We start from the raw sequence: 16,285 nt of genomic DNA on the forward strand, positions 1-16,285 counted from the left end.
TCTGGGCTGTTGTTGCCAGGCAACGAGCTCCACCTAAAACTGAAACTGTGGGCCCTGGTCAGAGGCCGTGGGTGATAAAAGGCACGTTGGGACCCTGAACATGAGGATTTGGGCCCCAGGAAGGAGGCTCTGGGCACTCAAAAGGACGGGCAGATGCTACAGATGGCGCTTTGTGCCCTGAACACGAGGGGACCCTCTTGGTTCCCACCTGAGCTGGGTTTGGCGCCCGTGACCCCACGTACCAACTGTCTGCTGTGCTTTCTGACCTCATGGGCCCTCTTGTCCTGCCTCCCTTCTGCTGCTAAAGCCTGTTATAGGAAACAATCACCTTGCCAATAGAATAGGCCCGGGCAAGATCTCTCAGCAAAGCATATTTTATTAATGATTTTGCAAGACCGGGTGTTCTGCCCAAAAGTAGGTACACAGAATAGGGCAAAAAGCCTCCGCTTAGATCCCCCCCAAATCCCAGCTGCAAATTCCCTCCCCTGCTCCCCATTGGTTGGGTACTGCAGGGTTTACAGACTACCCGACACCTGCCTCAGTTTACCTGTCTCATTCATCTAATTCTAACAACTCTCTGACCTTATTGATTTTATTAAAATATGGATTCCTGGCTCTTTGGTTACCCTATCACTTAGCTTAACTTTTTAAATACAGTAATCAGTTTGTATTCTGGGATTATTTCAAAGAGACTTTGTTTTACATTAAGGATTCATAGTCTGATGTCTCTCATCCCTTACCCCCCGCTGGGGTCAGGTGTCAGATCAGTTGTAAAAACAACATTCCTCCTTCAATGGCTCCTTACAACTCGACCTCCACATTGAAACAGAAGAGAGGGCAAGATGGGAACACACAGCACACAGCTCTCAAAACCCCATCACAGGGACTTCTCAGAATGGGGATTTCACCAATTGATGCAAAACCCACAGAGAAGCAAACACCCCATAAATGACACACGTGAGGCCAACAGGAGTTTGTTTTTAATTCTGGCTTGGGCTTTTCTGCCCACTGGCACTCAGTGAGTGTTTCTGAGAAGCGATCCCAGCCGTGGGTGCAGGTTGCAGCTCCTCCTCGAGGGGCCTGTGGGCAGGCGGGCCGGCCGGCAGAGCTGCCCCTGGCTCTGGAAGGGCTCTCTGAGCTCTTCCTGGCTGGAGGCAGCACTGGCTGCTGGTGCCCTTGGGGCAACTTGGTCCCTGCTGGGCAGCTTTGGCGCTTCCTGGACTCTTCCTCCTCCTCTCCAGCATCGCAGGTGTCACATACTGTGTCCTCCCTCATCCCAGGCTGCAATCTGCCTTGGTCACCACTGGCTGCTTTTCTGATTTGTAACTCCGGGGCACTGAAGCCTTCCTGCTCCTCCTCCTCCTCCCCCTGTGTGCTGAGGGGTCACAATCCGTGATCTCCACAAACTGGCTGTGGACGTCATAGCACCGCCGCGGGGATCTGCTCCGCTCCCTCTGCCTTGGCTGAGTTTGTTCCTGAGCAGCTTTGGGTGCGGAAGGACACTGGGAGCTGCTGTTGGAGGGCCCTGGAGCTGCATCATCCCTTAGGGCTCGGTCACAGCATGGAGGACTTGTTCTCCAGCTCCGTGTCCTCCTCACTGAGCAATGCTGCTCCGTGATCTCCACAAACCGGCTGCGGAGATCATAGCCCCACCGCGGGGATCTGCTCCGACCTCTCTCCCTTGGGCGGGTTTGCTCCTGAGCAGCTCTGGGGGCAGGAACAGCCTGGGAGCTGCTGCTGGAGGGCACTGGAGGTGCTGGTGCAGACTGGGAGCTGCTGCTGGAGGGTCTTGGAGCTGCCTCATCCCTGTGAGTGCGGTCACAGCTCAGGGGACTGGTTCTCCCCCTCCTCCCGTCTGACTGTTCATAGTCCGTGGTGTCCACAGCCCAGCTGCGGAGATGGTTGCCCCACTGCGGGGATCTGCTCCGGGCCCTCTCCCTGGCACCGTTTTCCTGGCAGTGGGCAGAAGGGCTGAATCCCTGCTCCTCTTTGCTGCTGTCCTCTCGCGCAGTGTGGGGCACACGGTCGCGGGGTTGACAGCGCAGCGGGCGCGCAGCTTTCCTTCTGGACACCAGCCTGACGCAGCCGTGGAAGAAGCGACGCAAGCAGGAGCCCATGGAGGAGGTGCTGTTGATCCTGCCTGGCCAGATGGGCCACAGCCGGCCCGCAGCTGCCTCCCGGGCACCTGCCTGGCTTTGCTGGCTGCTGCTGGCTGGTGCGGAGGAGCTGCTGTCCTCTGCAGAGTCCTCCATGCCCCCCGCCATGTCCTGCAAAGAGAGCTGTGAGAAGCTCCTGCCCTTTCCTCCTGACAGGACCCATCAGTGCGGCACCCCCAGAAGCTGTGAGGGAACAGCTAAGGGCCTCCCAAAGGCTCCTGGAGGCTGCAGAGGGGCCAAGGAGGACAAATGGGATGGATGCAGGTGGGATGCTGGGAGAGGGAGCCGTGCTGCAAATGTGCAGAAAGCTGCTGTGTGGGAGGGAAAAGAGAGCACTGCCAAGATCCCTGAAAGAAACCCGCTGTCCATCTGGTGCCCTGACCACCTCCCCACAGCCACCTTAGTCCTACAGGGCAGACCCTGCGGTCCCACAGAACCCACCTGCTTGCTGCCGGCCGCCCACTGACTGAGGAGGGAAAGGGCCTGTGATGGTGCCAGTGAGGAAGAAGCCCTTTGTCCAACTTTCAAATCAGAGCACCTGGGGAAAAAAGAGGGATCTTTGCTGAGGGCTGTTCTTGCAGCCTCCTCTGGGTTCAGGCATTTTCTTGGAGCACTTTATATGACAGAGAGAATATGTAACTAAGACCACAAATGGGAAATTTGATTGGGCTGAACGATGCAGGCGGTAATTGTCTGCTATGACAGAAACACTCAGGAGGATGAGAAGAAAAATAGCAAAGCCAGGAAAAGGAAATGTATTCTGAACACAGCTTAAAACTTGTGATTACCTGATGTAAAACAGTAAATAGGCTTGCTGCCTGAGAACTGTGTCGATGTCACAAAGAACCACAGTCTCGTCGTTCATCTGGTACCACAGTCCATCACTGGCCTGCAAAGAAGAGTGTCGGTATCTGGAGATGAACGGCATGGCTTCTCCACAAAAACACAAGCCAAAGCCTGCCAAACCACAAGTGTTCCAAAACAAATCCAATCCAGCCCCTGAGGAAACCTCCTCCACTCAGATCCTTGGCTGCCAGAACATGGCCAGGAAAGTTGGTTTTCCCCAGGATACATTTTTCCCTTGTTCACAAGGAAGTTGCTTTTCACCTTGATGTAGCAGAAGTAGTGTCCTGCACGGCAGCTGCCACCTCCATGCACCAGGACGGCGTATAAGGAGTAGAGGAGCGGTTCTCCAGCTGTCTGAGACATGTACGGGCAAAGATCCAGGTACTGGGGATACTCCACAACCTACGGAGAGAGCAGGAGGGCTCAGCTATGATCCAGAAACATTTGAGGACACAGCCTCTCAAGGCTAAAGGCCAGAAGTGTAGAAATGCATCGTTCGGAATCATCAACACTTGGTTTTCCCTAAAGCAACATGTCATGGGTTGGGTGGCAGGAAACTGATCTGGGCCAAAGCAGCTCTGTGGGAGCAGAGGACATGCTTGCCTTCCCATGGGAACTGTCCCCAGAAGGGAACATGAGAATCTCAACATGAGCTGCTTGTGACAGAACTTCTGGCGTTGGGAAACCCGCTCCAGGAAGAGAACGTTGCCCTCCAGTTGTGTACACACCTTACTGATCTTGTCGCCGGTGAAAGCTTCAAACCTCTTCAGACACACCGTGAGAACCTTGGGCGCGCGATGAACCGTGAACCTCTTGGAGGCGGCAGTCATCTTGTCACACCTTGAAAGCAAGTACAGAGCCAAGGGCTGAAACGCACCATTTTTTCCCCAAAGGCCAGACAGCCTTTCCTGTCTCACACATCCCGACGCTATTTTAAGGCTATTCAGTACCATGAGGCCATGTTGAAAAACCTGCTTCTCATTACTGTGCCTTAAACCAATGTGAAAACATGACTTCTGCTCAATGACACCTTCACGCAGCATCTAGTATTAATATGTCATTAGTAATCGTCTTACTTGCTACATTTAAAGCAGTTTTCGCCATCCAGGTGCTCGGGTTTCACAAAGTCCTCCAGAGCTGCGGTGACAGATGCGGCTGCCTGGAGGAGTGAGAAGGGAGAGCCCTGAGCTCTGGGAAATGCCCTCGCCCAAACACTTAGGAGGAGTTTACACAAGAAAACAGCTCAATGACGCTGAGGAGACCCACTGTGAACCCGCAAGCAGTGTCCAGAAGGAGGCAGAAAGAGGGTGTGATGCTGAACATCTCCCTCATTCCCCAGGGATTCCCAGCACTCTCCAGAGCCACCGCTTCATGGCACCACACAGTTCAGTTATGATGGTGTGCGGGCCACCAGTGATGGAAACAACACCCCCCATGAGCCTGGGAGCCAGACGAGTGTTGAGGGAGGGCAAGGGAAGAAGGAGGAGGGTACGTCACAGTGCAGAGAGGGGCACGTGTGCCTGTCCAGCTGAAACCAGCACCGACAGGGAGACCACTGCCAAGGCCTCTGCAGGAGAACACAGTCCATTCCACCTCCTGCCCACCACCAAGCTCTCTTGTGTTTGTCGGATACATTTTTAAGCCAACTGTGTGGATTCTGGAAAGCTCCAGTGGCCTTGGGACATCTTGAAGCACAATTACAAACCCTCTTACTCTGATATCCAGAGGAACATCCAGGAAGGCCTCGTAGGAATCGGAAACCGCTTGGCAGCTCCAGCACGTGACTGGAAGGCAAATGGAAATGCTCAGCGAGAGGGGAAGTCAACAGACTATGCCGGGTTACGCTCCTCACACCCACTGCGCCAATCACACGATCAGCTGCTATCGCAGGCAGACAGGAGGGCACAGACGATTCCAAGGAGAGCAGTAGCTGTGGAAAAGTACCTCTGGATCTCAGAAAGCCCCCAAAGATCTGATGGACGATGGTAGTTGCTTGAGAGGAGATGTCCAAGCTGCAAACCAATGGGAAGGCAGAGAGTTATCTCCTCCAAGAGCCTGGCTTTGTCTGAAAGCCCTGGGCATAGTTTTCCTTGAGGGGAGGACATCAAGGAGTCCAAAGGGCTTGGGAACGCTGGAAAGACAATTTGCTTGTGCTTACTCGCTGCTTCCGCTCAGACAAGCTCTCTGCATGGCATCCACGGTGCAGCGTAAGAACTCGTGGGCGTCCTCCTGCCTGCCATGCTCGAAATTTTCTCCTATTTCTAAGAAAGAAGAAGTTACTAGTTCTCTCCTACGCGAATGGCATAAAACATGTCACAGCAGCTGGACTGACTTACGTGTGAGAACATCAACAACAGCCCAAGGCTCGATGGCACTGGCTGAGGAATGCAGGACCTGTTTAACGTGCGCTTCCATTCTGCACATCATGCAGAAGCCTTCCTGGCCACCTGGAGAGGGAGGGAGATGGGGAGGGAGAGAGGGAAGCTCCTCAGGTTTCCAGAATATCCACAGCAATGGGAAACCTAAGAAGTTGTAAGAATTCTCCACTCCTCCCAAGGGGCCCAAGTCCCAACAAGCCTGGGACATTTAAGGTCACAGAAAACTTTCTTCAGAGGGATGCTGAACTGACGGAAGCTTTCTGTGCAATAAGCAAAAGAGATTAACTTGCAGGAATAGGGACCAAGAGCCTGGGCTAGAAACAGGTGCCTTTCTAAAGATGAACATATCCATGTACAACAAGTCACTTCTAGGCTTGAGTGTTCAAAGAATACCAACTCAGGGAGCTGATCAGCTTCCAGATTCTGGGAGCCCTTGGGCAGTGCCCAACAGATGTACAAGGAAAAGTTCTGAAAAGTACTGACAGGCCCGGCTGTGCTCCCCAGAGAGCAGGTGGTTGGCCAGAGGCGGGGTGTAGGTCAGACACTGCAGGATGGAGTTGAGGAAGCACGTGTTGCCCAGGTTGTGCAGTCCCGCTCCAGCTCTCTGGCTGTGCTGCCAGCCCATGCAAATCTTCTGCGGGGGAAAGAGGATCCTCTGCGGTGGAGCCATTCCCTCAGCAACGACTGCCAAGAAAGCACATTGGAAGAGAGATGAGACCATGTTACTGCACAAAAGCATATTTAAAAGCTGAGTTCTGTACAGAAGCACCCAGGATAGAGCATCAGCTCTATCCTCCAACACAGAAACACTATGGGAAGCCTCACACTGCCCTTGAAATTTCCTGATGAAGGCACAGTTTTGGAAAATAGTGTGTTCCCCTGCTCACTTTGCCGAAAGTGCAACAAACACACACTCTGTCTTCAGTGGCTTGGGCAAATTTCCTTTCCCTCTGGAGTCTTGAACTGGATCATCCCCCAGCGTATCAGGGCTGGAGGGTGCCCAGCAGACCCCAGGCAAGACAGGGAAAGCCTTTAGTGCAGCGGGTAAGGATCTCGCTTCAGACGGGCAGGAAAGGTCTCTGTCCCACAGCACGGCTGCCTCCTGCCTGCCCTGCTGCCTCTTGCTGCCCGTGCCCTGGAGCAGGAGCTGGGTCTCCTCTGCCCACAGAGGCTGTGCTGGGGCCGGCTCCCAGCTCAGAGCAGCCCTGGCATTCAGGCAGCATCATGACGACCACCCGTGGGACCCGCCCTGCCAGCGTGAGGGGAAACGTGATCCTGGTGTCGAGCAGGGAGCGCTCGCTGAGCCCCCGCCCTGCCCAGACAATCAGGGCCCCTCACTCACCCATCTCCAGTTGCTGGGCCATGCACAGCTCCTGGGGCTCCACTGGAGATCCGCTCCCCTGGGGAGCCCTGTCCTCCTCCAGGGCCACCCTGGTGGTGCCAAGATGTTTCTCTGCCATCTTGTGGGTCCAAGCAAAGAGTTATAGGTGGAGAAGGGGGAAGCTTTGGCAAAATGCCAGGGGTCTGCCGGGGGCGGCTGGGAAAGACTTGGGTTGCACTCGGGGAGTCTTCAGCACAAGTCTGCCGGGGGCAGAGGGAAGTCTGCCAGGGGCAGCTAGAGTTAGGATATGGCTGGACTCGATGGTCTTAAGGGTCACTTCCAACCAAAAAGATTCACTAAATCTCTGAAAGACGTGGGCTACGCTCGGGGGCTCTCGCCAGCTCCGTGCTCCTGCCCTGTCCCGTCGCCGTCCTGTCGGACAGTGGGGGCTGGGGCCACAGCTGCGCTGAGCACAGGCAGGGCAGTGGGTGTCACAATGTGAGGTCACAAAGGGCCCCACTGTGACCCTGCACCTGGGCAGGGAGGTCAGGCTGTCTCTTTGGGAGGCACAGGTTCAGCTCAGCGCTGGGCACCTGGGTGCTAAATTTGAATCCCAGTTTCTAAATTTCCACCACCCATTGCTCGGAGCATAGTCTGTAACAGTCTGTTGCACTACTCCATTTTCCTGGAGGCTGGTGCATGACGGAGATGTGACAGACCCACTCACTGTCGTGCTCCTTGGCCCAAGTGTCTGTGAGGATGTTCCAGTAATGAGTCCTGTTGTTTAGCTTAGTTCTTTCTGCGTTGCTGTTTCACCACATGACTTGCTTTTCAAGGCCCAGGACAGTGTTACGGGCAGTGCCGTGGGGCACAGCGTAGGTTTCCCAACATCCGATAGTGGCTTCTGCCATTGTAAGCACAGAGCTCTTGCCATGGCGGGTTTGTGGCAGTGTGATATACTCAGTCTGCCAGGCATCCCCATATTTACACTTCAGTCTTCACCCCCCATGCCACACAGGCTTTAACCGCTTGGCTTGCTTGATCATAGCCAGTTTTTCACAATGGTGAATAACCTGAGCAACAGCGTCCATGGTCGAGTCCACCCCTCGATCACGAGCCCATCTATGTGTTATATCCCTTCCTTGATGACCTGAGGCACTGTGGGCCCAATGGGCCATCAATAATTCACCTTCATCTTGCCAGTGCAAACCTACCTCAGACACTTTAATCTGGGCAGCTCGATCCCCCAACTGGTTGTTCGGATCAGGTTCTTCAGTGACCGACTCTCGGGCACATGAGCTTCTATGTGGTGCACTCTCACAGGCAGGTTCTCCAGCCCAGCAGCGATATCTCGCCAGGATTCAGCAGCCCAGATGGGTTGGGCTCTGCGCTCCCAGCGGCTCCGCTTCCATTGCTGTAACCAGCGCCACGGGGCATTTCCCACCATCCACGAGGCAGAGCACAGATGAAGCTTCTCAGACGCTGGGGCCTCTTCAGCCCCTGTCAGGATGGCGGGTGCTGGGTCTGGTGGGGCCTCTGCCCCACGGCGGGGGCTGTGGCCCAGGGTACAGCAGGGGCCACAACGGTTGGACGCGGTCGGCGGTGGCGGCGGGAAGTCGGATGGCCCATGGCTGCGTTCCAGCGGCACGGCCCGGGATACTGACTGTGTGAGCGGGTGGTGCCATGGAGACGCGGGGTCTGGAACATGGGGGTGGCCGGGGGAACGGGAGGGACGGGGAGGGGGGCAGAGAGGAAGGGGCCCCGGGGCTGGGCCGGGGGCTGCTCGAGCTCAGGGCAGCCCTGACGGGCGCCATGTCAGAGCTCGGCCTGGCCGCCTGCGGAGCCGCCTTCTGCTCACATCACTCTCCACTGCCATTGGTCGGGAGGGCTGTCAGTCTCCTGCCCTGAGCTGATGCTGTCTGGGATTGGCTGCCTGGGCTGTCACTCTGCCCTGGTTTGGGGCCCACCCTGCCCTGAGGTGCTGCATCCGCTGATTGGCTGTCTGGGATTTCCCCCCCTGGCTCCTCCCATCAAATGAGTGGTCAGACCACTTGTCAATCATTCATGTGCTGCACTCCTGCCAGTTGTGATTGGTGCAGCCAGCACAGCCCACCCCTGAACGCTGCCCAGTTTGTTCAGCTCTCACCACCTTTCCTGCAGGCCTCAAAGCTTGATTGGCTGGTTACATATCAATCACATGACTTGCCCCACCTCCTCAAATGCCATTGGCTGTCCTCGGTCCCCTGACTCCCCATAGACTTCTGGTTGGTTGTTGCCAGGCAACGAGCCGAGCTCAGCCTAAAAATGAAACTGTGGCACCTGGACAGAGGCCGTGGGTGATAAAAGACACGTTGGCACCCTAAACATGAGGATTTGGGCCCCAAGAAGGAGGCTCTGGGCACTCAAAAGCAGGGTCAGAGCAGATTACTCAGGCCTTTATCCAAACACCTCTTTGGCAATTTTTGGGGTAGAGTGAATGTGCACTCCTGGGAAACAGCTTCCAGTGCTTGACTGTCCTCAGGATTGGGAAGTTTCTCTCTTTCTGTAGAACCTTTCCAAGCCCAAACATCCAGATTGTTTTTACTCATCTACTTACACACTTACACAGACCATAATATCCTACCTTGGACACAAGAATGTTGTGGGGGATGATGCTGAATGCCTTGCTGACTTCCAGGTAACAGACCACCACTGCTCTCCCCACGTCCTGCAACCCTGTCCTTTCCTCACAGGAAGCAAAGAGGATGGACAGACACCACCTGCCCTGGGTAAACCCCGTCACCTTCTCTTCCAGACACCCAGAAATGGGGTCCCAGTGGACATGTTCTGGGGCACAGCCCTTAGTTCTCTGAAAAACAGGACTTGAGTCTGGTTGAGTTTCAATCAGAATCAGTCATTTCATTAACAGATACCAAAGCAAAAGGCTAGGTAATAAAAGGCAAGCAAACAGCGCTGGGTGTGTGGGGAGTCACCGCTCCACCAACACTCACACCGCTTACTTTTTCCCTTGGTCTTTTATACTTTCTTAAGTTCCCTTTTCCAAGAAGTATCCTCCTAGTTTCAATTCCCCAGATTAACATGGCGTTGAGGTTTCTGCACACGTCTCAGAGGTTTAGGTGGTCGCCTCTCCCCTCCTGGTGGTCCTCAGGAGGAAGGCTTCTCCTCTTCTTTAGTGTCCTTTTCTTTACTCTTTATTCGGTGCATGCGTAAAGCAGGTTTTCTTTAAGCAAGTCGTTAGCGCTACATAACGGCAATATCCTTTTCTTTACTTAAGTCGTTAGTGCTACCTAACCACAACATCCAGTGTCCTTGCTCCATGCCTTAATTGGTTAAGTCAGTGCACTTATCTTAACTTCTTGTTGGCGCATTTTCGCAATGTTAGTACACTAATACTTATTTCTGTCCCCTGATATACTCTTACAGTGACACGAATCACAATAATACATTTCACAGTTCCCCTGCTCACCCATTGGCCATTTTTGAAAAGTGCACACAATGTGCGAGAGCTGCCAGTGGTCAGGGAGTCACCCCAGTCTCCATGAGCTTTCCAAGAAGGTGGAGAGTGGCCTCACTGTGACATCGTCCTGCTGTCTCAGCTCCTGGGATGCTGCCCCTGCTGTCCCATAGACTGGAAAGGATTGTGTTGGTTCCAGTGACCCCTGACTTGATCTGCACCCACTGCTGGTTGTTTTCGTCCAGATTCCTGCCTCCAGTCACAGAGGCCAGAGAGAACTTGCTGGTGAAGACAGAGGAGAAGAGGACACAGGGATTCTCACCTCTTTCTCTTATTAAAGTCATTGGTGGCCACCCAGTGTCTTTGTTTCTCCTTTAACTGTTCCTGCAGTAGTAACAGCTCATTAGGTGACCCTTAATAGCCTTACAGGTCTAGACTGAGTTTTGCTCTGGACTGTTGCTGTGCTTGGAGGCTGCTGTCCTTGAAGACCAGATGAACTAACTTCTGCCACCCTGCCTTGGCAGTTTATTCCATCCGTGTCACAGCTCTGTCTGCAACACTGACAGCTCCAGCTCACCCAGTCAGGTCCCTGGCTGAGGACATTGCCTCACATCTGGGCTGAACCACCCCAGCTGTGGCACCAGGAAACCTCTGACCTGCCCCATGGAAACCTGGTGCCAAGTGTCCAAGAGCCCATGTGTGCAAATGCTTTGCTTCAGAGCACAGTCACGGGATGGCCAAAGATTGCTGAATGTCTCTCTAGACCTAGGAGTATAAACCCAGAATATAATGCCTAAATTCATTCTGGGGAACATATTCCTCCCCCAATTTGGAAAAATTAGATCCTTTGCTGTAACATTCCTGGTGTCCTGCCTAATGATGGGACAAGAAAAGGTGATTCTCATACCAATTTACTTTTTAATACAAAGAACACAATGCTGGCAAGAAGTGTCACTGCTAGAAGACAGAGAATCAACATCACTGATTACTTCATGTTGTTTCAAAGGATGTGCCCCTGGAGCCCCAGGGACAGCTGGAGGGAGCCCAGAGGGGACAGAGAAAGGGACATCATGGGCTGCTCCTGTGCTGCTGAGCTGGGCTGGGCTCCTGGCACAGAGGGAGCTCATGGCAAGCAGCAGCGCTGCAGAGAGACAGCTCTGCCCAGGAGCAGCTCCTCTGCAAAGCGCAGCAGGGCTGAGGGCTCTGCCTAGGGATCTCAGGGAGACGAGCAAGGCAGAGAGAGATTAAAGGTGGTCAGGACTGGGAGGATGACTGAGAGCTCGCTGGAGGAGAAATCTTTGCAGGCCTTGCTATGGTAAGTCTGTGGGTGCAGGGCAATGCAGCTGTAGCTCCTGGAGGCATCTCTTAAAGTTAGCACAGGCACAGTTTGAGGGATCTGTGAGGAGGGGGCTCTTGGCAGGCAATGTTGAACAGCTGTGAAGCTGGGTGAGCAGCCAGGGGTGCCCAAGGCTGTCCTGCAGAGCAGGGTCCCTGCACCCCAGGGCTGTGCTGGGACAGGGACTCTGCCGCCTGCCAGGGTCAGCACTCAGCCTGCCCGGGGAGATCCCCATGGTGCTGTGGGGAGAAGCTGTGGGGGGAAGGAGCCACCCCTATCAGGGCAGGAAAGGTGCTTCTGCTGTTGAGGGGGTGCTGTGTGGGTCAGGGCTCCTCACAGCTCCAGATCATCCCCAGGATTTTTCCAAGGTGATGCCTCAAAGAGAAGATCAGTGCAAGGATTACCAGATAGATAGGGGGCTTTCCTGAGCCTGCCTTTTCAGTTTCCTATCCCAAGGGTTGGGGGGTGCAGGAAAGGAAAAAATGAAAATGAGCTCTCATGCTTAAACAAGTCACTGTGACTCCTGAACTGCAACTCCGATTAATCATTACATCTGCCAGAAGCCTCATAACATCCCTTCAGCTGCTGCTCTGCCTGTGCACAGCACCAGCATCACATTGGCTATACCCGTCAGTCTTAGTCTGACCTGTCCTTTTCCCCAGTCTGCAAACAGGAAGATGCCCCCAGGCAGTGCCCTGTGTACAGGCAGGATCTATAGGGCCAGGGTGAGGGCACAGAGGGTGGGATGGGGTCTGTGAGCATTGACAGGGAAAAGACATGGACAGGAAAACACCTCCCAGGAGGAGAATTTCCAGGAAGCAGGGAAATGATCAGAAATGACAGGAAAATAAAACTGGCATTGTTCTGGGAGGGGGAACACAGAAAACTCCCTTTGATCCCCACAGTGCAGATACCTCCTGTGAGCAGCCCCCTCGCCTCCTCTCCCACCCAGCAAAGCCTCTGCCCTCAGGGCCGGGGGCTCCAAGGCATGAAGCAGCTCCTGTGCAGCCAGAGCTCCAGTTCCCTCTGCAGAGCACAGGGGCTGAGAGCAGCTGCCCGGCAATGCTGGTGTGTGGGAGGTGGCTGCACAGCTGGGGAAGGGTGACGCTGTCTGAGTGCCCGGCTGCCTCTGCCCTGGCCTCTCTCACACCCACCCTCACCGCATTTTCCTTCTTGCTCCACTGCTCTGGGTCACTGCTGTTGTGATCTGGTTCTTGCCGTCGGGCTCTCTGGGGATGGGAGTTTCAGCTGCACAGTCACAGCCTGATCTTGTGGGTCCTTTCCTGCAGGTGTGTCCATGGGAACACGTGTCCCAGCTTTCCTCTGCCCTGTGGGGCTGTGGGCAATGCAGTCTGTGGGGCTGGGGAATGAGCTGAGTCTCCCTGAATCAAATGCCATCATTAGGACTCTTGGCTGTTTCCTTGAGGTTTCCTTCCAAGCTGTGATCCTCCCTCCAGGATGCAAACGTCCTACAGCATATGTGTGTTATCTGAAAGCCCCATGGAGAAGCACAGAGATGCCGTGACCAAGAAAATGCTGTTGGGCTTGTGAAATGATCCGTGTGTGTCCTGGGCTAAACATGTCATGGTCTGAGGTGGATCCCTCAGCTCTCAGCAGTGCCTGGTGGCTTTTCAGGGTAACATGGGAGTGTGATCAGCCTCCATCTCAGAAAGGTGCCAGCCCAGGGCAGCTGGAGCAAGACAGAGGGACAGAGCAGCTGCCCTCACTCTGCACTGACCCACAGGCATCCTCTGGTCTCGCAGGACTCGCTCTGTTCTCCCTGAGTGCAGCAGAAATGCTGAGGGTTTATGACACCCAAGAACACTTCCCAGAGTGGGAGGGCAGAAGGAGCTGTAGAAACGCCAAACCTCTCAAACACAGTTTCTCAGCCCTGGGGGTACAGATGCTGACAGTCCCTTCTGCACCAGGAGCGGTTCCATCTGACAAAGCTGAACCCCAGGACTGGCCCCTGCCCCACCCAATCACACAGGGTCAGGCTGACTCCTCAAGAGCCCCTGGGCAGAGACCCTGCTCTTCATTGCACACTCATCAAGCACCGACGCGGACTCCAGCCAGGACGTTCTCCTGGAAAAAGAAAAGTGTCTCTTTGTGGGAGGGTCTGTGGGAAATGGCTTTGATTTTTCCCAGAGAAGTCTCCCCTAAACTGTCACTGTCTTTTCCTCCTATGATAATGCCCATGCTTGGATACAGCAAATGTCCAACAGCAGCTCCATCACCCAGTTCCTCCTCCTGGCATTCACAGACACATGGGAGCTGCAGCTCTTGCACTTCTGGCTCTTCCTGGGCATCTACCTGGCTGCCCTCCTGGGCAACGGCCTCATCATCACCACCATAGCCTGTGACCAGCACCTCCACACCCCCATATACTTCTTCCTCTGCAACCTCTCCCTGCTGGACCTGGGCTCCATCTCCATCACTGTCCCCAAATCCATGGCCAACTCCCTGTGGGATACCAGGGTCATTTCCTTTGCAGGTTGTGCTGCCCAGGTCTTCTTTTTAGCTTTCTTGTTAGGTGCAGAGTATTTTCTTCTCACCATCATGTCCTATGACCGCTACGTTGCCATCTGCAAACCCCTGCACTACGGGACCCTCCTGGGCAGCAGAGCTTGTGTCCACATGGCAGCAGCTGCCTGGGCCACTGGGTTTCTCAATGCTCTGCTGCACATGGCCAATACATTTTCACTGCCACTGTGCAAGGGCAATGCCCTGGACCAGTTCTTCTGTGAAATTCCTCAGATCCTCAAGCTCTCCTGCCCAGATGCCTACCTCAGGGAAGCTGGGCTTCTTATATTTGGTGCCAAGGTATTCTTTGTATGTTTTGTGTTCATCCTCCTCTCCTACGTGCAGATCTTGAGGGCCGTGCTGAGGATCCCCTCTGAGCAGGGATGGCACAAAGCCTTTTCCACGTGCCTCCCTCACCTGGCCGTGGTCTCCCTGTTTATCAGCACTGCCATGTTTGCCTAGCTGAAGCCCCCCTCCATCTCCTCCCCATCCCTGGACCTGGTGGTGTCTGTTCTGTACTCAGTGGTGCCTCCAGCAGTGAACCCCCTCATCTACAGCATGAGGAATCAGGAGCTCAGGGATGCCCTGAGGAAACTGATGGCTGGATAATTTCAAAGGCATTAAACTTCTTATCTTCTGCATATCACTCATGACATAACTCATGACAGGTCCAACCTGTCTTTTTTATATTTCGTAGTTGTAGATGATTTTTTGGAGTTAGGGGAAGGCTTGTTTGGTTTTGCTTATTTAACTATGATAATACTGCCCACAAAGAAATGTTATTATTCATCCCACTTCTAATTATCTGTCCACCTTTATAGTTCAAGTGAAAGACCTTGTAAATGAGAAGTCGTGCTCTCTGCGTATTTAAACAAAATAAATGACCCTGCAGTGAAGAGTTTGTCTGAGATCTTTCCTCTGCAACCTTTGTGAAGCTCAATACAAGCTGTCTGTGGGCAAAGATGGAGGAAACAGTCCCAGCAGAGCAGCTCTGCCAGGGAGCACCAGCCTTGTTCTTTCCAGAGTCCTTCTCTTTCCACTTCCCCACTCTCCTTCTCAGCCCTTGTGCTGCTGCAAGGCCTGAGGGCTCCCAGGGCTTGGTCACAGTCGAACTGTATATCAGTCCTGTGACCAGGACAGGCAATGGGCACTTCTGTGACAGAGATGGCCTCAGAACAGCATCTCCAGCAGCAAGGGGATCTCCTTAGCACAGTGCCTGAAGGTTTAGATCTTCTTCCAGAGTTGTTTTAAAGAACATGCCTAAGGAATAGACTCTCAAGAGGCTCATTGTTAGCTTGTTTCTCTGTGAGCTCAGTGTGATGAGATCAGGGTCGAGGGACTTCGGGCTGGTTGTTCAGCAGCTGCTTGTTGGTGGCCAGCACCCACGCACATGGTGAATAAGGCAGGGTCCCTCTGAGCACCCTCCGTGGCCACCCAAGAGTTTGTGTGGGACGTGGTCAGTGGCAGTGACCACCATCAGCTGGGGCTGCCTCCCAGTCTGACCAGTACGGCCCCGCAGAGTCACCACAGCCCGGGCACCACAGCCCACTTGATCTACAGAGCAAAACCCCCAGCTCGGGGGCTGTGGGGAGCGTGGGGACAGGGTGCAGGAATGGCAGCCAGGCCAGTGCAGGTGTGCTCTCCCTAGGGAAAGGCTTTGTGGGGAGATGGGATGTCCCAGGAGAAGAGCAGCACACAGTGTGTGTGCAAGAGAGACATGGAAACAGTCGGTCATGCTGCCGGGTGCCAGCTTGGGGCTGTTGCCTCTTGCAGCCACCATTTTGATCATTGTCCTCTCACCAGGTCTCAGAGAGCTTGTTCTTCCCCCCATAGAAGGACACCGAATGACTAGGTCAGAAATCCAGGTTTGCACTGAGGGTAGATGTGAGCATGCACATCCTGTGCGGGGGCAGATGTACCCTAATAAGCACAAATGCCATCAGCTGTTCCTGTGGGTGCCATGGAGGCCTGTAGGACAGTGTATTGAGGTCACTTCATGTTGAGAGTAACTCCCCCAAGAAACCACCGGCATGCAGCACTGGGATGTGCTTCCTTGAACCGAGGTCCCTGTGTCCTCCCTGGAGACCTGCTACAGCTCCAGCACCCAGACCCACTTGCTGCCCAGTTTTGTGGCTGACAACGGCACCATCTCTGCTCACAGATGTGTTAGGACTATTTTCTGCAGCTCTTGCATATGCTGAGCATTTGCATTTCAGAACCATTTCTCCCCTTCCTGTTCACATGGGCATCCCATGAATGCATCACTGCTCT

Source organism: Caloenas nicobarica, chromosome 32, assembly GCF_036013445.1.
Source record: "Caloenas nicobarica isolate bCalNic1 chromosome 32, bCalNic1.hap1, whole genome shotgun sequence".
Lineage (NCBI taxonomy): Eukaryota > Metazoa > Chordata > Aves > Columbiformes > Columbidae > Caloenas > Caloenas nicobarica.